General features: G+C 48.5%; 1 protein-coding gene across 6 annotated transcripts in view; it reads left to right on the top strand.

Moving 5' to 3' along the window:
• The window catches only part of Alpl (alkaline phosphatase, biomineralization associated), a 52,377-nt gene that overhangs the window by 6,369 nt on the left and 26,171 nt on the right, over nucleotides 1–19,837 (top strand). For 2 of the 6 annotated variants that reach the window (XM_063235704.1, XM_013154060.3), the window contains exon 2: nucleotides 19,222–19,300. The exons of 2 other annotated variants lie outside the window; for them this stretch is intronic. The gene's annotated coding sequence lies outside the window, so the exon portion shown is untranslated. Of the gene's footprint in view, nucleotides 1–2,129; nucleotides 2,343–6,565; nucleotides 6,762–19,221; nucleotides 19,301–19,837 lie in introns of those variants that run through there. 2 more of the 6 variants (XM_063235703.1, XM_063235705.1) reach the window with 2 other exon arrangements.

Genomic DNA, 19,837 nt, shown 5'->3' on the forward strand with positions numbered 1-19,837 from the left:
GGAATGAATCTAATTGAGTCCACAGGGCCCCAGGCATGTGCGACCTACTGTGTGCTGACCAATGGCAGATTAGTCACACTCTGCCTCCAGAGTTACCTGGAGTGGGGGAACGGATCAAGATCCGCTTGTGATATAAAAACTTCAGTTCAGTGGCTGGTGTTAAGCCAGGCAGTTTTATTTTACATAAAACCATGGGTTTCTGGCTTCTGTAGAAAGATCAGGAGATGTGGCACTATGGGGCCCCGTCCTCGGCTGGCCACAATGCCAGGGCAGGGTGGCAGCTGCTCCATCCACTTTACCACAGCCCCTACCATGCGCCCTCCCACTGGCATCACCTGCAGATTCTGGCTTGATGCTGCCAGACCGTGAAAGTGTCCTCAAGTCTTATGTGACTGAGTATAGGAGGTTGGCGTGGGAAGGTAGGCACCAGGAGGACAGGCCGAGGGCTTGAGACTTTTGGAGATGACCAGTCATCAGTCCGTGATGCTGAGCAAAAGGCCTGCCTGGAACTGGACACTGCTGTGGTCTTGGTGTGCATCTTAGAATCCCTCCCTGTGATCATGAAGCCTAGTGGTTAAACACTGCATTATGGAAGAAGCTGCCAAGGTGTGGGTGTCTACATAGTCTCCAGAATAAACCACTTTGGGGCACAGGGTGAACACAGGAATCTCAGTCCCTGACAGTAACCTCAGAGCACCTGCTTTTTATGTCTGTGGAGAGGTTCTTTGTGCAGAGTGGGAGATGCCATTTTGCCAGGGACACTGGGTCCTGGCCCTGGGGCACCTCCATCCTCTGCTGCTTTGTGACCGAGGAAGCTAAGGTTCAGATGGTGGTGGACACCGGGGCTTCACCTTCTCCTCTGTCACTCTGCCCAGGACCATGGAGAGTGAGGCTGGAAGGCTGTTTCTGGGGGATAAAACCCCAGGGTCCCTGCAGCGAGACTCCAAGCCCCCTAAGCCGTGGCCTCTCTCCATCCTCGCCTGTTCTGAGATACTTGCTCCTCCTACCACGTCTCAGTCACTGACTTTGTGGCTCAGGGGAGTGAAGTCCACCTGGCTGGGTCTGCAAGCTACTGGACAGAGCTCAGCAAACATTTCATGGGCTTTAAAGAAGTGTGTAAGTGGCCAAAGCAAATTGCTTTTATTTGAAAACCATAAACACAGCTTTATAAGGCTCTATATCCTCTGGCTTTGTTTGTTTGTTGGTGCTGAGGGTCAAACTCAGGGCTCCACATACCTGCCAGCGCCCTGTGACTTACATCAGGTCCCTTTGTTGCCTTCTCTGTCACCGATGCCCGTTGTTAAGGTGAGGCTTCAGATCGCTGTCCTAGAATCCCCTGGGCCTTTTGCTGATTGTCCCTGAGCTGCTGCAGGCTTGGCGTCTCTGGGGATCATCTGTCTCTTTGTCCCTCTGCCTGACCCCACTGGGACTTGTCTGTCTCTTATTACAAGGAGTGATCCTTGCCTGTCAGCAGTCTGGGAAGGAAGCATCTGGGTTGATGCTGAGTCCCAGTCCCCTCCCCAGTCCTCCGGAGGATTTGCTGTGCTGTTCCATTTTCTGAGTCTCACCAAGTGCCACCAACTCATCCCCCCTCACCCAAGGTGCATCAATCTGCTGGGTGTGGGGTTGAGGGCCTCACCTGATGTCCTCACTCTGTTCTATGGCAGCCCCGTGGCAGGTGCTATTAACCACACATTGCAGATGGGGAAACTGAGGCACAGGCTCCCCCAGCTAGGGAATGAGAAGCACACGTCTGCCCATCCCGTAGCTCAAGGCTGCTTCCTTCTCTGTGACATGATTGACATCAGCTGTCTTCCTAGAAATTCCTTGTTTGTTTTGAAACACTCGTGCAGTAATTTGTAGTTCAGATCAGTTAACATATCAAGATATTAAAAATAAACAGGGCTATTCTCAACATGTTCAAACCTTTGTCTTAATCATTTGAGCTTTTTAAAAAAATAAAACTGTTTCATTGTTGCTGTTTTCTTGTTGACTCATCATTATAATTAACTTGCAAGGGCTTACTGTGTGCTAGAAACTGAGCTAATTGCTCGGAAGTATCTTATTTTGCTTAACTTGATATTCTTTCCATTTTCCTATTTCATTTATTTTTTGTATTTTTGAAACAGGGTCTCATTATACAGTTCAGGCTGGCCTCAAGCTCACTTTATAGCCCCGGCTGGTCTTGAACTCTTAACAGTCCTCCTGCCTCAGCCTCCCGAGTGCTTGGATTATATACATATACCACCGCGCCTGGCTTATTCTTTCCACTTTATAAAGGAGAAAACAGAACCTCAGAGAAGTTGAGTAACTTTCTCAAGGTCACACAGCTGGAAGTGCAGGTGAGACCCTAATGTAGGTCGTATGCTCTCTTGCCCAGATTAACATCTGTACTCTGTTTGGCTTTATGCGTTGTTTTCAGTTTGAACCATTTTTCTCTGAAGTTCATGATGAGGGAGTAGGAGTCTCAAGAGGAGGAGGCCTTGTGGGCAGTGATATCTGTTCTCCCAGACAGTGGGTCTCGGCCTGGACAATGCCAATTCTAGTGGTAGTGACAGCCCTAGCAGGAAGCAGTCTCAGGTATCCAGAGGTTACCTGGGTCTCAGTTCCAGTCCTACCATTTCAAGGTGTGTGACCTTGTGGAAGTTCCCTTTCCTCCCTTGGGCTTGTGGTTTTCCTGCCCCAACAACTGTTGCTTGTGTGAGTGAGGCAACAATGCCACAGGACTTCCCGGTTCACAGGTGGCACATTGTTGATATGCATTCTGTCACTCTCATCCTACACCCATGCCAGACATCAATAATCAACCACTGATTATTTCCCTTTGAAAGGTCTTCCAAATACAATATGGTGTTCCAGGCAGCTATTAGCAGCTAGTTAGCACTGTAAGATGAAAGGCCTTCCCTGAAAGGGATCAGCTTTAGTCACTGTGCAGATGAGGAGAGGAGAGGGGACAGTCCTGGGAGGTGTTTAGGTCAGTGTCACACAATTCTGAGCCTTCCTGGTCCGGAAAGCTAGAGGAACCCTGTCCTAGTTTGTGCCAGGACTTGCCTCTTGTGTGGGTGAGAACAACCGTCTCAGTGGGGAACTGGCTTTTGAGTCTAGTCCCTGCCCAGCTTAGTTAACAGTGACAAGGAAGAGGCTGGTTTCAGGCTTTTATAGAAAGAGTGGGGCTTCCCCCTCCTCCCTCTTGGTCATAACACCCAGCGTAGGAATAATAACAGCAATAGCAGTGATCAACATTTGCTGTGTGTTTGCACCCAGCCCGTCTGTCTGCTAGCTTTGTGTCTATTCACCGGCTAATCCCCTCTCAGCCCTGTTTTTGGGTGCGGTGTGTCGCCTGTGTCTCCACAGCTGCTAAGTGGAGGGACTGCAGTTTGAACTCTCGTCTGTCTAACTCACCCTTGCTCTGGCTTGCTCTGCCTCGGGCCCCTTTGCCATTTCTCAGTTGTGACTGTGACCTGCCATTGGCAGAGCCTTCCTGGGCTTTGCGCTGGGGTGAAATGCAGGGCTCCACGTGTGCCAGCGTGTGGTGTACACTGCTTGCACTCCCAGGTGAGAGCATCCCCCTGTTCACATGGGACAGCACTGCAGCTGTTTTTAAGGTTAGAAAACAGGCTCAGAGGCCCGGTCACGCGGATTCCTGCTGGTTTCCTGAGCCTGAACAGATTGCCAAGGAGAGCCGGGGCAGGGGTGTTGTCTCAGCCAAGGTGAGGCTGAGTCTACCCCAATAAACTGAATATCAGTCCAGGCAGGGTACGTGCTCAGTGGCACAAAAGCATGTCTGGCAATCGTGAGGTCCTGAGTTCAATTCCTGGTACCCCAAACACAAAAATTGGATAGAGCCATCCCATGTCCTGTTTTAATCAGCCATGAGACCCTGGACCAGTATTTTAACACACCAGCCTCCAATTCCAGGCAACTATAGCACTTTCCAGGGTTTTTAGGGAGGTGGTGGTGGTACTGGGGATCCAACCCAGAGCCTTGATACTGATCTGCATCCCCGATCCTTTTTATTATCATTATTTTAATTTTTGAGACATGATCGTACTAAGTTATTGAGTTGCCCAGGCTGGACTCACTCTTGCAGTCTTCATGCTGAGATTAAGGTGTGCACCCCACCAGCTACTTTTCAATTTTTAAAGCTATTTCTTATTCATGAACTCATGGAACCTTAAAGTAACCCCATAAACTCTTTGCACCTGAGACTCAGAGGGTTAAGTACGTGTCCTGTAGGTTGCACAGTTGCAAATTTTCAATATCTCCCAGGACACAGGTGTCCCAAGTAGTGTCATATGGGACCCCTGCCAAGTCCTCTTCCTGTAACCCAGAGCCCTTCCCCAGATGTGGGAGTCAGAACACACAGGGACATGAACCGGTGAGCTAAGTGGTCATGTCACCTCGGACTGTGAAACATCGCCAAGAATGTAACATGCCCTGTCCGGCATGGAGCACATGCTGGGTCTTGTGACTGTCATCTGAGCAACAGACAGCAGTAGTGCCCTGTGTATAAGCTGCAGGAGGGAGTCCCATCGGCCACGGCAAAGCAGGGGAGGCGGCAGACAGGAAAGGACAGGGCCCTGAGCATTGCTATAGCTGTCATGGCCCGTGTGCATTAACAATTGCTCACCGAGCTCTCCTGTCTGCCCTGGGAGGTAGGTGCTATCGTCATGCTTCCTGCACATGGGTGGAGAGCCAGGCTTGACTATGTGCTCATTGTCCCAGGAATGGTTAGTAAGTGGTGGACCTGGGTGTGCACCCAGCTACCTCCTCTGGGACTCAGGAAGCTTCCTGGTGTCCTGCTGGGCTGGCCCTTGGTAAGCATTCTGGTGTACAGACTCACATGGGGGTTGCATAATCATGGCGGGGAGGGACTTCTCTCTATCTCCTTTGGGCCCCCCCCATCACATCTTGAGGCTGCACCCAGAGAGAGGATTCTAGGAAGGGAGACCATCTGTCACCTCCCTCTGCCTGGGGCAGCCCCAGCCTGTTTCAGCTTCCTAATTCTGATTCTACCCTGGCCGATAGGACCTGGTCTACAGCCCTCCAAGATCGGGGAGAGCTGCATGGCTCTGAGCAGAGACCGTGTAATTACAAGGAAGCAGAGATTAGCCTGGGTCAGGTTAGTGACTTGCTATCGTAGGTAACTTTCTTGTTCCTGACACAGCACTCAACACAAACAACTTAGACAAGGAAAGGTTTATTTTGGCTCCTAGTTCGTAGAGCGTTCAGTCCACCGTGGGCTGGTGCCATGTAGCCGTCATGGCCCGAGTGCATTAACAGTTGCTCACTGAGCTCTCCTGTCAGCCCTGACTGCGTGGCAGAGGGGCATGGTGAGGAGAAAGAGCTCATGGCATGGTGGGAGGAAGCAGAGAGAGATCAAGAGAGGTGGGGGGAGAGAGACCCAGGCCACACCCACAGGGACCCACCTTCTCCAACGGAGCTTCAGCTCCTAACATCACTCATCAGGGGACTAATCCACCAATGAGAATCACATCCCAGGATCTAGTCCCCTCCCAAACCCCATCTGCGAGTGTGTGAGGATTTGGGAGAATACCTAGCTATAACACACAGCACCTGCCCAGGTCCTGGAGCCCCTGGGGCACTGACATTGGAATCCAGAGCCTGGAACCTCTCCTCCCTCACTCCCAGGCCAGATCAGATCCAGGCCTGGCTCCTCCCTCGGCCTTAACCTGTTGACTGGGAATGGTAGGTGCTGTTCATCACCCAAGCTCCATGCATAGTACAGCCTCCGGAAGGCTGTTTCACATGTCTTTTCTTGTGTGGCCTCTGACCCCTCTGCAAAGGGTAGGTGCTATGTTTACAGAGGACAGGAAGGGACGCCGCCACGTCATGCAGCCCCCAAGTGATTATCCAGGGTTGAACGTGGGCAGTCTGGCTCCAGAGTCTGGGGCCATGATCATTTAATAAATATTAGATAAATCTCTGCAGGCCAGATGTAAACTCTTTTTGAACCCGCTGGTTCTTCCAGAAGCCTATTTGGTGTATATGGGGGGCAAGGGCACAGGCTAGGCAGGAGTCGGGCCAAGAGCAGGAATCAACTGCGATGTGGCAGGGGCGTCACTGGGGCTCGGCCCACCGAGCTGGTGCGCAGGGCTAATCCGTTCCCGTGATTCCTGGAGGAAGCATGGGGGCCACAGCAGAGCCGACCTGGTGTCTCCAGAGCCAGGGTCAGAGTGAGGCCAGTGTAATTATCCTGGCCATGGTTGCTGCTAACTGAGGGACCTTAGTAGGGGACCAGCTCAGCCTCAGTCCAGGGCTCTGGCCTCAGGCTTGACCCTCCAGAGCTTCTCTCTCAACTTCCAGTCTTCCTGGGGTGGGGAATCTCCAGGCTTTCAGATTTCCTCCTTCAGAGCAGCTCCCTGCTGGCTGACCCCCTCAGGGAAAGGAAACAAATCCTTTCCTCCTGGGGAGCAGTCTCCCCCACCCCCCCCAGGGCTCCCTGTGTGAGTCCCCGCTGCCTGGCACCCTGTGATAAGCTCTTCCCATCCCAGGGCCAAACTTCAGAGAAAGCACCAGCTCTGTTGGCTGTGCCTGACAGGCCCCAGACTTAACTTCTGTGACTGGAGCAGCCTCGCCTTGGGCTTTGTCCCCTTACCTCCTGGAGTGGGAAGGAGGATGTGTCTCTGAGCCAGGAAATTCCTGCTGGGGTGGCCTTTCCTGGTGGCTCCCCTGGGGACCAGTGTCTTGGTGCCTGTGAGGACAGAGAAAGGAAGAAGCAGAGTCCAGAAGAGGGAAAGGTGAGTGCCGGATGCAATTCTCTCATTCATTCATCGATTGAATCAGCAAAATGTTCCTTCAGCCAGCAGCCTCCTAGGCCCAGAGCTAGGTGCTGGAATTCACAGATGACTCAAAGAGCTTCTGATGTCAGGGACAGAGCCCTGCAGAGTGCTTGCGGGACAGGATGAAGTAAAGCACCAGAAGCCATCTATTTCCACCCGAGGCACAGTGACTGCCAAGGGTTTCAGGGGAGGAAGCTTTTGTTGCTTTTCCCCAACAAATAAATATTTCCTGAGCCTCCTTGTTCCGTAGGGATGGTTGCAGGTGCTGGGTTTCAGGGATGAGCAACATGAAGTCCTGGTCTCTCTGATATTTTATCGTCCTGGAAGAGACAGACAAGACAGTCGTGAACTTTGGTTCAGACACTGGTGTGTGTGTGTGTGGGGAGGCTCGTGCAGAGCATGGACAGGAGTGGAGGAAGCTAGGCCTGGCGGCCTGGTGTACAGGATCAGGGAGTGGAGAATCTGACCCCAAGGAACGGAGGGGGCGCAGAGCCTGCCTGGAGAGCGGAGCAGAGGGCCTCCGGGGGCTGGATGACCCTGCAGGACAGCTGGAGCAAGAATGGCTGGGGGTGGGAGTCGGGGTGGCTCACTGCTGTGGTCCCATTGGGGTACACAAGGGATGGCAGAGCCCAGAGTGGAAAGTCACACCGGGCAGCGGCAGGATGGTGACCGCTAGACTGAGGTGTGCTCACCCGCAGCCCGTCTCTTTCCAGTGAGACTTTCCAGTCTCAGTCCAGCAGGGGCCTGGCTGGGGGTCCTGGAGACCTGGATTTCACGTGATTGATCCTGGCCAGCTGACTCAGATCGGGAGGGGGCAGCCGCGGATTCTAGGTGGTGAGACTGCTAAAGATCCAGGAAGCTGTGATTCATGGAAGCACTTTTATGGTGCTGGGCACAGTGTAGGTCTTAGCTGTGTGTTTTTGTTTTCTTCTGTTATTTTATTAATGTGGGATCCATCAGGATCCCATTTCAAGCACTCTTCCTGGTCCATAAATAGCTCCATCTTTTTTATTATTAAAAATAACTTCAAGTCCATCGTGATGGTACAAGCCTGTAATTCCTGCACTCAGGGTGGGGGGCTGAAGTAGGACTGTCAGTTCGAGCCCAGGCTGGGTAACTTAGTGATTTATTGAGACCTTGTCTCAAAATAAAAATAATAAAAATGGGCCAGGGATGTAGCTCAGCACAAAGGCTCTGGGTTCAATCTCCAGTACCACAAAAATAAATAAATTCAGAACATCCCTGAACCATCATCCCATCCCAGAACTGTAACATGGGTAGTAGTTTATAGACTCCTCTGAGCCGTCTCATCTCTCGCTCCCATCTCTCAGGATATGGGTCCACCATCCTGAACTGGGGTACTCATTCCTTATGTTTTTGTTTTGATTAGTGCTTTTCAAATTTTGTTTTTGTCAATATTCGTATCATATGATAAAAAAAAAGTGAAAAAAAAGGGCTGGGGATTTAGCTCAGCGGCATAAGCGCCTGCCTTGCAAGCAGGCAGTCGTGAGTTCAATCCCCGGTACCGATAAAAAAAAAAAAAAAGGAAAAAAATATTTGTATCATATATGGAGATACATATCACCTGTGAGGTGTTTCTCATTCCTTATACTTTTTTTGAATGGTATTTAAAATCACGTGTATATGTACTATGTGTATGTTCAGAATATATTCTTCAGTTTATGAAAAAATATGCTTTATGCAATTTATTAGAAGTTGCTTTTTTGGTGTGCTCTTTCATTTCTAAGATTAATTCATATGGTTGCATGTGTGTTCTTTCTTTCTTGCTGTATAATATTCCGTTTGGTCACTGTGTCACAATGTTTCTGTTTGTGTTGTTTGTCTTTTGCAGTGCTGGTACAGTACTGGCGGGAGAACCCAGGGCCTTGCCCATGCTAAGCAAGTGCTCACCACTGAGCCACACCTCATGCTCATTTTTTCACTGATGGTGTTCAGTGATTCCAAGATTTTTGCTAGTATAGAAAAGATGCTTTAGTATACACCTACATGCTTTCTCAGGCTTGGGGACTGAAGTGTTCTCTTGATACATACATACAAGGGAATTGTTGGGGCAGAAGTATGTGAAAATTTGTTCAGTGTTACAAGATAAACCCCAGATTGCTTTCTCAAATCATTGTAGCTGCTTACACCCTGAGGAGCATGTGTAAGCAGCAGTTTCCTTGTGTCTTCCACAGTTGTCTTAGTTACTTTTCTCTAGTTGAAACAAAGTACCCAACGCCCACAAGTTAGAGGAGGGAAGGTGTATTTAACTCACAGTTTGTAGAGGTTTCAGTCCATAATGTTGGCCCCAAGGCAGGGTAGCACATGATAGGGGGACAACTTTCACAGTGGTAGAAGATACCAGAAGCAACAAGGGAGGAGCCAACTTCTTTCCCTCCTTTACATTGTATATAACATGCCTGTCTTAGGGCAGTGTAGCACTCACGTGCTAAATCCCATTAGACCATGAATCAATGACAAACTCTAATTTACCTGACTCTGAAAATTCGGTCCCCCATGATCACATGAGACTTGAGGGGTGTGGGGGGCATCCAGACACAAACTATAACAGTATGCAGTAGATCAAATGATTGCAGTGATTTCTTACTGTAGGTTTGAAGTACAATTCCCCAGTCACCAATTAAGATGAATAAGTGTATAAAAGGTGTGTATGAAAGTATTTACAAATCTACTTTTAGATGCCCTTTGTCCACTTTTCTATTGGTCCCTTTCTGACTTTTGTTCATTGCTTTGCAATAGTTATTTATATTCTTTTTTGTTTTTCTTTTTTCCAGTACCAGGGATTGAACTCACGACTGCCTGCTTGAAAGGCAGGTGCTTAGGCTGCTGAGCTAAAGTTATTTATATTCTTTAGTCTACTTATGTTTTGGATAAGCCAGAACTTAAGATTTGATATAATGTAATTTAGCAAAATTTTTTTGTCTTTTTGAGACAGGGTCTTGCTATGCAGTTCAGGCTGTCTTGAGCTCACTTTTAGCTCAGGCTGGCCTCAAACTTGCAGTGATCCTCCTGCCTCAGCCTCCTAAGTGCTGGGATTACAGGCATGTACCAGATTTAGCAATTTTTAAATGTCATGGAACTTTCTAAGCCTACTGTACTCCAAAGTCAGAGAGTTATTTACCTGTAGTTTCTACTCAATGTTTAAATGTTTTTTTCACAGGTAAGATCTTCACTGAATTTTGTGTAAGGCATAAACAGAGATCCAGTTTAACCTTTCCCCATTTATATACCTATGTTTTCTTGTTTTTCAGTTGTTGCTAAAGAGAAATGAGAAATGCAATTGATTTTTTTTTTCAGTATTGGATCGAGGAAACGCAGAGCTTCCTCTCAGCCTTATATATTTGCTTATTATTCTGATATAAGGTATTGCTGAAGTGCCCAGAATGGGTTTAAACTTGCAGTACTCTTGCGTTAGCCTCCTGGAGTGCTTAGATTGTGTGTGGCAATATGCTTGGCTACTTTTTGATCTTATTGAGACAGCTTTCTAAAGTGTTTGCAATTCTTTGTAGAAACTATGTGGGTAATCAGTTACAAATAATATTAATTTTTCTTTGTTTTTTGCAGTACTGAGGCTTTACTGAGCAACATCCCAAGCATCCTTCTTTGTTTTTATTAAATTAAATTAAATATTTATTTATTTATTTATTTATTTATTTATATTTTGTCTTTTTGAGACAGGGTCTCACCAGGCAGCTCAGGCCATCTTTGAGTTCACTTCATAGCCCAGGCTGGTCTCGCCCTCACAAGGATCCTCCTGACTCAGCCTCTTGAGTGCTGGGATTACAGGCATGTGCCACCATGGCCAACTTCTTTTTTTAGACAGAGCCTCACAAAGCCACTTACTTAACCTGGGTTGAGCTCAAATTTGTGATCCTCTCGCCTCAACCTCCCATCAGAACGTAGTTCTGTTTTGTTTTTTAAATCTGTATTCTTTTAACCTTGTTTTCTTTTTGCGTCACCTGGGACTGCTACTACAATGTTAAATGGAAATCATGGGACTAGATAGCTTTACCTCATTTTTTATTTTAGAGCAAATGTTCTAATGTTTCTCTCTTTAGAATATGCCAAAAATTTTGAAGACTTTTTAAATAATTTTTTTAAATTAGAGAAACTCCTACTCAAATTTATTAAATGTTTTTTTAAATCTTAATTTGAGTTGAACTGTATTAAATGCCTTAAAATGTACAGTCTCTTCAAGTGATTATATGGTTTTTCTCCTAAAATCTGTTGATGTAGATAATTACATAAGAGATTATCTAATATTAAACCTTGTCCCTCACATGATGAGGAGAAACTCATTATGCTTATTATGCGTATACTTGGCTATGCTCTGCTAGCATGATTAGAAGTTTATATCAGGTTGTGCTACAGCTTTGGTATTACAGTGACAATGGCCTCATAGAATTAGAGGGTTTTTTTTTTTTGTCTTTTTGAGGTGGGGTCTCGCTATGCAGTTCAGGCTGACCTTGAGCTCACTTTGTAGCCCAGGCTGGTCTCGAACTCACAACGATCCTCCCACCTCAGCCTCTCGAGTGCTGAGATTACAGGCGTGAGCCACCACGCCTGGCTCTCTACTGTACCAGGGATTGAACTCACGACCTTGCGCTTGCCACGCAGGCACTAATGCCACTGAGCTAAATCCCCAGCCCCGAATTAGAGGTAATTTTCCTTTTGTTGTTATCTGCAAAAGTCTGGATAAAATTGGGATAATTTGTTTCTTGAAGGTAGGTACAATTTACCTGTAAAATCACTTTAGCCCGTTTTCTTTGTGGAAAGATTTTAACTTCTGCTTTAATTTCTTTATTCAGGTTCTTTATGTCTTTTTTTTGGCAGTTGAGGTAGTTTATAGTTTTAGGAATATATGTTTAATCTATATTTTAAAATTTATTGACAAGATCATTTATAGCATCTTATTATTGTATTCATCATTTACATAATAACTGTAAACCCTTTCGTGTTGTCGCAGGTCTAAGGGACCAGCAGGTGGCTTTGATCTTCTCAGTGGAATGTTTTCTTTTTCTCTTTTGTTGATTTCTGCTCTTCATAACCTCCTTACTCGCATTGATTTCTGTTTGGTGTCTAAACTGGTCACTTATCACATTAATCGTTAACTTTTCTTTGCAGTCTTACACAATTTTTGATAAATAAGGTGTCCGTTACCTTTCAGGTCTAAATAATTTTAAATTTCTACTATGAATGTTCTTTGATCTATGAGTTACTTAGGATACTTTTTGTCAGTCCATGGTAGCATGATTCTATTCCTCCTGAGGAGTTAGTTGCATGTACTTTCTCTCTTCTGTCTCTTTGTTTCTTTCTTTGAGACAAGTTTTCACTATGCAGGTCAGGCTGCCTTGAACTCACTGTGTAGTCCAGGCTGGCTTTGAACTTGCAGTGATCCACTTGCCTCCGCCTCCCAAGCGCTGGGATTCCAGGCCTGCACCACCACACCTGGCTCAGGTCTCTCTTCATCCCTTCTCTCTCCTCATCCCCCCCTTCCTCCATTGCTTGATTCCCTTCCCTTCTGCAAAAGTTCTGTTTCCTCGTATCTATAATGATATGTCCTTTTAAAAACTTAACTTCTAACTTAATTGCTCCGTGGTCACAGAATGTGGGTTATGTAAAAATCTATTTTTTTTTGAATGTGAGATTTGCTTTTTGGCCTTGTATGTGATCAATTTTTTAAAAACGTGTGCATGTTCCTGAAAAGAATGTGTTTAGGGATATTTTTATTTCAATTTGTGCTCATTTTTCTGCCTCTTTTCTAATGCTTTATTACTTGAAAGTAACCCATGACTTTTCCTGGAAGAAAAAGGACAAAAATGCATTTTCTCACTGTCTCTGCACCTCCCTGTTCCTGGCCTCCCACATTCTTTACCCACAGGCCCCGCGACCCCCGTGACATCTCATTCAGCGTGTCCAGATGTTTTGGTTCTGAGTCCTTAAAGGTACACTATGTATTCTTCTTGTTCTTTCCTTTTATCTTAGTTCTTTTTAAATTAAACTTTATTAATTTATTTGCTCAGGCTACAGAGATTCTTCTGTACTGACTGTGGGCTTTCTACTACATGAATAGTGTCGGCCGAGTGGATTTTTTGTGTGGGCAGAGGGCTGTGTTTTTAAACAAACCTGGGTCTTTGAATGCTGTGGCTTGTTTTCCACGTACATTTGAGGGACAGTTTAGCTGGGTATAAAATTACTTCTCTTTGCCTCTCTTTGGCACTTTGGTCGATTCAATTTGATATTTATCCCTTTTATAAGTTATCTGTTTTGTTCTCAACATTTAGAATGTTTTGTTGCCTTTTAATAATCACTGTAATTTATCTAAGTGTGAGCTTTTCCTTTATCTTGTCTGGTATATTTAGTGACCTTTATTTTTTTGAGACAGGGTCTCGCTATGCAGTTCAGGCTGGCCTTGAGCTCACTTTGTAGCCCAGGCTGGTCTCGAACTCGCAATGATCCTCCCACCTCAGCCTCCCGAGTGCTGGGACTACAGGCGTGAGCCGCCATGTCCAGCTTACTTAGTGCCCTTTCAAACTGAAATCTACCATCATATTTTAGTTCCAAGGTGATCTTCCTTTTTTAAAATAACTCCTCCATTGATTGGTTTTTCTCTCCTGCATCTCCTGTTTTGTGTGTTAGAATATACATTGGTCTCTTCTGCAGTTTTGTATCAGTAGAGTCATATGGTTTGTACTCTTGTGCTCTGATTCTTTTACCTTTCATGTCTTCGGTGCTGGGGTTTAAATCCAGCCTTGTGCATGCTAAGCACACTTTCTACCTCTGCACTCCCAGCCCAACACTTAATCATGTTTTTGTGATTCAGTTTTTGTGGCAAGTGTAGCTCATCCCTTTGTGCTGCTGGATCATATTCTGTACATCAATATAGCACCATTGCTGGTCCACTCATCTGTTACTGGACATTTAAACTGTCCAACTTGGGAGTGTTACAAGCAAAGCATCTTTGAATATTTATGTATGAGCCTTCAGGTGGATATAACTTTCTTCCTTCCTTTCTCTCTCTCTCTTCCTTCCTTCCTTCCTTCCTTCCTTCCTTCCTTCCTTCCTTCCATCTTTTCCCTTCAGCATTTGAATGGTTGAATCCAGGGCATTACCATGCTAGGCAAATAATTCCACCACGAGCCACACCCCTAGTCTTTAGTGAGATCAATTTTCATGGATTCCAGCCTCTCATTTTTTGCTTTTATGGAGTTGGTACTCTGCCTATCATGATGATAACTCTTATGTGTGCTTTGTTTGTTTGTTTAGAGACGCTTACTATTCCTTTACAACTAGGTTGATGGTTTATCTTATGGAGTAAGACTGGCTTGCTGTTCTAGCTTTCTTTCTTTTGTTTTTAAATCCTGTTTTTCTCCCTCCTGGAGGTTCCATCCAGTTGATAGCCTGCTTCCCTATTTCATACTTCCACAGCTGAATCCTCTCTAGTTTATTCTGCCTGTTGGTAATTTCCACTGATTTTTCTTATAGACTATTTCCACAGGGGTCTTTGAACACTTACATGCCATTCTGCATCACTGATACCTTTCCTTTTATTTTTTAAAAATTTTTTGATGTGTTTTTGTTTTTTGAGACAGGGTCTTGCTGTGTAGTGCAGGCTGGCCTTGAACTCACTTATGTAGCCCAGGTTGGCCTTGAACTCCCAGCAATCCTGCTGCCTCGGCCTCCCAAGTGTTGGGGTTATAGGTGTGCACCACCATGCCCAGCCTGTCCTCATTCCTTTGCCTCCATTCTCACACAGTGGTTTCTCTTCAGAAGTCATCCTAACTGTTCTTGAACTTGGGAGCGTGTGCCCCAGAGCTCAGCTCTGCTGTCCCCATGGTGTCTCAAGCCCCAGAGAGCCCAAGGAGAGGGCAGGGCCAGGCTAGGGATGCATGTTTCGAACTCACTCATCCCTGCCCAGTCCACAGCATGGGGCCTATTTTCCTGCCCCAAGGAGGGGGAGGAGGGGAAGAGATACCTGCTCTGGTTGGAATTCTCCAGTCTTGGGGTTTAGAAGGGAAGCGGTATGGAATGACCATGGTTCCCCTCATTTCCTGTTGTGCTGTCCTGATTCTACCTTGGTGGGTGCTTGTGGCACCTGCCTGGACCGTCGATCCATTGAGAGTCTTTATCTCAGTTATCCCAGGGCGGTGGGGTTACACAGAGGGCTGGAGCAGCTTAGTGTAAAGAGGGGAGAGGAGAGCTCAAAGCTGCTGAAGGATCACGCCTTGCCCTCCTCCCACACTATGCACTTGGGTGTGAAAGCCATCCAGCTCCCAGGAACGGCCCACTTTCCTTGTGTTGCCCAGCTTTCCTGACACTGGCTCTCTCCTCCCTCTGGGATGGTCTGGAAGGGTGGGAGGGGGGCCCTGAAGTTTCCCCTCCCTCGATGGAGGTTTTAGGAGCCAGGTGTGCAAGGCCTGCCCTGCCCACCTACAGCCAGGCCGGGATGACCACAACCAGGTGTCAGATCGCTGTTCCACTGAGCTGCACCCCAGCTCACACCCAGAATTTTAAATAAACATTAGACACATGCCAGAGAAATAAGGAAAGGTATGCAAGCACCATAAGATAGAATAAGTGTTAAAAATAAAAGAACCAGGTGGAAATTTTTAGCACATAAAGCCTGCCCTTTCCTTAACCTTGGCACACACCTCAGTTCTCGAAAAACCTTTTCATGGCCTCTGGCCTGTTTTCTGTGCTCGCCTGGTCTTTCCTCCACTTCTGCTCAGAAAGTTCCAGCATATCTCGAAACTTCTTTCCCTGATGTCATCTTGTGGTCAAGGTGACACTCGGCCATGAACCCAGGTGCTTGTCCTGGTTCTTCAGCCATGTGGCTGTGTGACTTTGGGCCTGAGGAGGTGTACAGAGGGTGTCTACACGCTGAAGGCTGATGGGTCCAGACCAAGGTCTGGAGCTTACTGTAGTGTCCTGTGCAAGTTCCTATCAGCTGGGTGAGTCTGTGATGGAGCACTGAAGAGTCTACAGTGGAAAGCCGAAGAATCTAGGACAAAGGTTGAAGAGTCCTAGGTGGAAGGGAACAGTCTGTGCCAGAAGCCAGGAGATGATGCCCAAGCTGAAGGTCAAGACTGGAGCTCCTCTGAAGAACCAGCTATTGGTCCATCTTCTAACTGACCTTTTATCGTATGCAGGCTACCTGCCCTGGGGGGAGGGGGTCCTTTACACCTACGTGGGTCGTCCTGCCCTCCTGTTGCACAGGCTGAGGATGTTTACAAAGGCCCCCTGTTGAATCACTCAGTGAAACTTCTAGACTTCTCAAACTGACACAGTGTATCAACCATTACACCATCCCTTCCTGGGCCCCCTTTTAATTGTGTAACTAAGCAGTTATTCCGTTGCCTTTCCTAGTGCAGGGCCACAGGGTTGCCAAGTCTGCCCTTGTGTAATGGTTAGGAGCTTCAACTTTGTAGCTAGACAGTTTGGACTCAATCCCAGCCCTATAGCATGCCTGCTGTGTCACCTTAACCAAGTTACTTAACCTCCCTAGGCTTTTTTTTTTTTTATTACCGGTACCGGGAATCGAACTCACTACCACGCACTTGCAAGGCAGGCACTTATGCTGCTGAGCTAAATCTCCAGCCTCCCTTCCTAGGCTTTTTACCTTCTCTAAAATGAGGATGATATCAAGCGAACCTGCCTCAGGGACCGCAGTGGCAGTTTCACTCCTGCAGACTCCCTCTGTTCAGCGTGACAAATCTTGATGCTTGTCTGCTGGCCGCTTCCCCAAAGCAGTCTGTCACACTGTATCTTTTAGCAGATCTCCTTACTTTGGATCCGCAGGCTGGGGGTGACTAACCCTGGTTCATAGATAAAGCATCTGAAGTTCCAGTCAAAGTCACTTTCAAAGCTACAGGGCCAGGATTTAACCCTAGGTCCGCAGTTTTCTCTCCTATGTGGCTGTGTTTAGGAAGATTAAAGTGGGGCTGGGGTTGGGGGGTCCCCAAGCAAATCCAGAGGGGAGGGTGGGGACCTCCCCACATGCTTTGGTCAGTTTTGCTCTAATGTGCATCAGTGGTGGGCCAGGATTCACAGAGGAGGCTGCACAAGGGTGAGCTGTCTGGGGATGTGGTGGGAACGAGGAGGATTCCTGGGCACCGATTGTGTGCTTGAGGGAGCACTGAGCTCCAGGGCTCCCGGGGCTGCACGTGAGAGCAGAGGCAGGAGTTGTGAGCTGGGCCTCAGGGAGGCAGTTCCAGAGGCGGCACCCCGGCTTCCTCCCACACACATATACCGGTTGCCCTGCGGGTTTGGACTTGTGCCTCACCTGTCACAGCCTCCGTTTCTGTTTCCCCATCTGGAGCCACTTGGTAAAGGTGGGGGAGGGTGCGAGAAAGGCAGGTGGCTGCTTAGGTCGCCTGATGGGCTGCAGGGGGACTCCACAGGCTTCCCTCCCGTCATCTGTGACCTGGTGTCGTGTGGGGCCATTGCAGGACAGCAGGGAGTTGGTTTGGTGAGCCCTCCTTCAGCCTGTGTGGAGAACCTCAGCCACCACCTGATGTCCTCCTCCTACTCCCCTGAAGTCTCTGTACTCTTCTGTCACCTGGTGTCCCACTCATGGGCCCATTCTGTGTCTGCTCCCCCACTGGCAGGGGTCTGGCTGGTGAAGGCCCTGGGTGGGGCGAGTGCTTAGCTGATGTCACTAGACCTTAAAAATACAGAGCAGAGTCATGGGGAGGCTGGGAGAGCCCACTCGGGGTCAGAGGACCTACCCAGGACAGCATTGGGCCAGGATTTCGGGGCCCCTAAGCTCTTCTCTAGCCATGGCCTGTAAGCAGTGAGTCCTAAAAGACATTGACATCAGGTGGGCCTGGGCCTTAGGCTTCTGGAGGGATGAGACTCTCGGAAAAGCAGCCTTTACACCGCTCTCAGGACGAAGTGGAACAAACTGTCCCAACGGAGTGATGGCCTTGCCCTAGTCCTGCCACCATGGTAGGTAGGAGATTGGAGCCAGGCAGACTGGGGACGTGGGCTGGCCCTGCCCCTCTTTAGCACATGGACCTTGGGCAAGTCACCCAAACCCTGAGGCTCTCCACTTCTTCCTAAGTGGAGAGCGCGTGTCTGGTGGGGTCCCGTCTGGGGGCTTTTGTGTGAAGCCCAGCAGAAATGTAAGTTAGGAGTGACTGTTACTGAGAAAGCCCTGGAGGACAGAGTGTGTACCTGCAGCCCCAGCATGGGATGCAGAGGGCTTTTAGGACCTGTTTCTTACACTGGGAGGATGACAACCTGAGTCCGGAGAGTGACAGATTCCACCCAAGGGTTCCTTACAACTCTCCAAGCTCATGATCCAAGCATGCGACTTGCATTGAGTTGAACCCTTCTTGTACAACATACCTCACACTTAATAAGCCCCCTTTCAGATTGCTTTCTTTTTTTGGTACCAGGGATCGAACTGAGAACTTTGAGCTAGCCAGAGAGGCTGATTGTACCACTGAACTAAATCCCCGGCCCTTTTGTCAGATTTCTGTGCCAGTGGAAAGAGCTGGCCAGGTGTGAATGATGTTGCCAGTGTGGTTGTTTACAGTGGAAGGGGCTGAGAAAAACCAGCTGAACTGGGTTCTGAGGTCAGAGTCTGTGTTTCAGGCGACAAAACAGTTGAGGCAGATGGCACAGGGAATCAGTTGGCTCTGTAACTGGCGTGTTTAGCGGTGAGCTTCAGGCACGGCTCCATCCAGGGCCCAAGGCTCAGATTCCCTGTGTTTCTGTTTTGCCCTCCGAGCTCATGCTCAAGCTCGTGCAGGCAGAGAGTCTTCTGGCCAATCAGGGCCACCCAAGCTGTCTGGAAAGGGGAGCATCTCTTCCCAAGGAAACTGGTGGCAGTCATCAGAGGAAGGGCTGTGGAGCACACAGTACTTTATACAGTTTGTGAAGTTCCTCTCCTAAGGAGCTGGCCTAGAAGGCTTGGAATATTCAGCCAAGGACTTTAGCTTGTGACTCTGGGCGACCCCTGCCCATCCCAGTGTTCTGGTGCTGAATTCCAAACCCAGAGGAGCTGAGAGGGGTGGGGTGTGGCTGAGGACACTGGGTCCTCCCCTCCTGGACCGTCACTCCTCCAGATAGAGGAGTCCTGGCAGTCACGTGCAGACCAGGAGGGGCTGGGCCAGGGCCCAGTGACCTGCTGCACGGTGACCTGGGCACAGTGACCTGCAGCTGTCACTGCCAGCACACCCACCCCATAGGCACAGGCGGAGGGAGGTCATGTGGTCCTGGGGACCCAGGGCTCCCTGTGCTGGGCCACTAAGGCATCCGGGCTGCCGTGGGGCGGGAGTTCATCCTGGCAGATGCTGGGTGGGGGTGGTGAGCACTGCTGTGGAGGCTGCGGCCTGGCTCATCTCTCTCCCCACCGCTTGCTGTGTGACCTTGAACTTTCCTCCCTTTCCAGCCCTCAGTTCTTCCAGAGCTGGGAATTCCTACCTTGCTGGATTCCAGAGAGAGAGTAAACTGAAAGCTCCCAGGTCTTGGTAGGTACCAGGTTAGGAATTCCTCCCTGTCCTGTTCATTGCTGTGTGAACCCTGGCCAGGTCACTTAACTTCTTTTACAGCAAGGCTAGGCGAGTTACACCTCCCTGCGGGCCTCTGTATTAACACCTGGCCTGTCCTCATTGCTTACGGTCCCCTTGAATTGTCAGTCTTACAATAGCCCAGTGACAAGCCACTCACTCGCTGGGATGAGCCCTGTCTGACAGGTGAGGAGACTGAGGCCCACAAAGGTGACATGAACACCCGAGATCACACAACCCTAAGCCACTGTGACCCTTACTGCCTCAGGCCGTGCCCCAGGGTCACATGGATGTCAGAAGCACCAGCTGTTCCCATGGGACTCTGAGAAAATCCACACATCCTGGGGTGGCTGCAGGTTGCAAGTTCATGGCCGGGCCTGGCCTGCCTCTCCACAGCCCAGCATCTCCTTAGCTCCTTCTGTCAGGGCCATCTGGGAGCTGTCACATCCTCTGAGGATGTGGTCAGGTTGCTACAGGAGGAGTCTGCAAGTGGGGAGA

This window comes from Cavia porcellus, unplaced genomic scaffold (genome assembly GCF_034190915.1).
Source record: "Cavia porcellus strain 051 isolate PalLab524CR breed Dunkin Hartley unplaced genomic scaffold, mCavPor4.1 scaffold_25, whole genome shotgun sequence".
Lineage (NCBI taxonomy): Eukaryota > Metazoa > Chordata > Mammalia > Rodentia > Caviidae > Cavia > Cavia porcellus.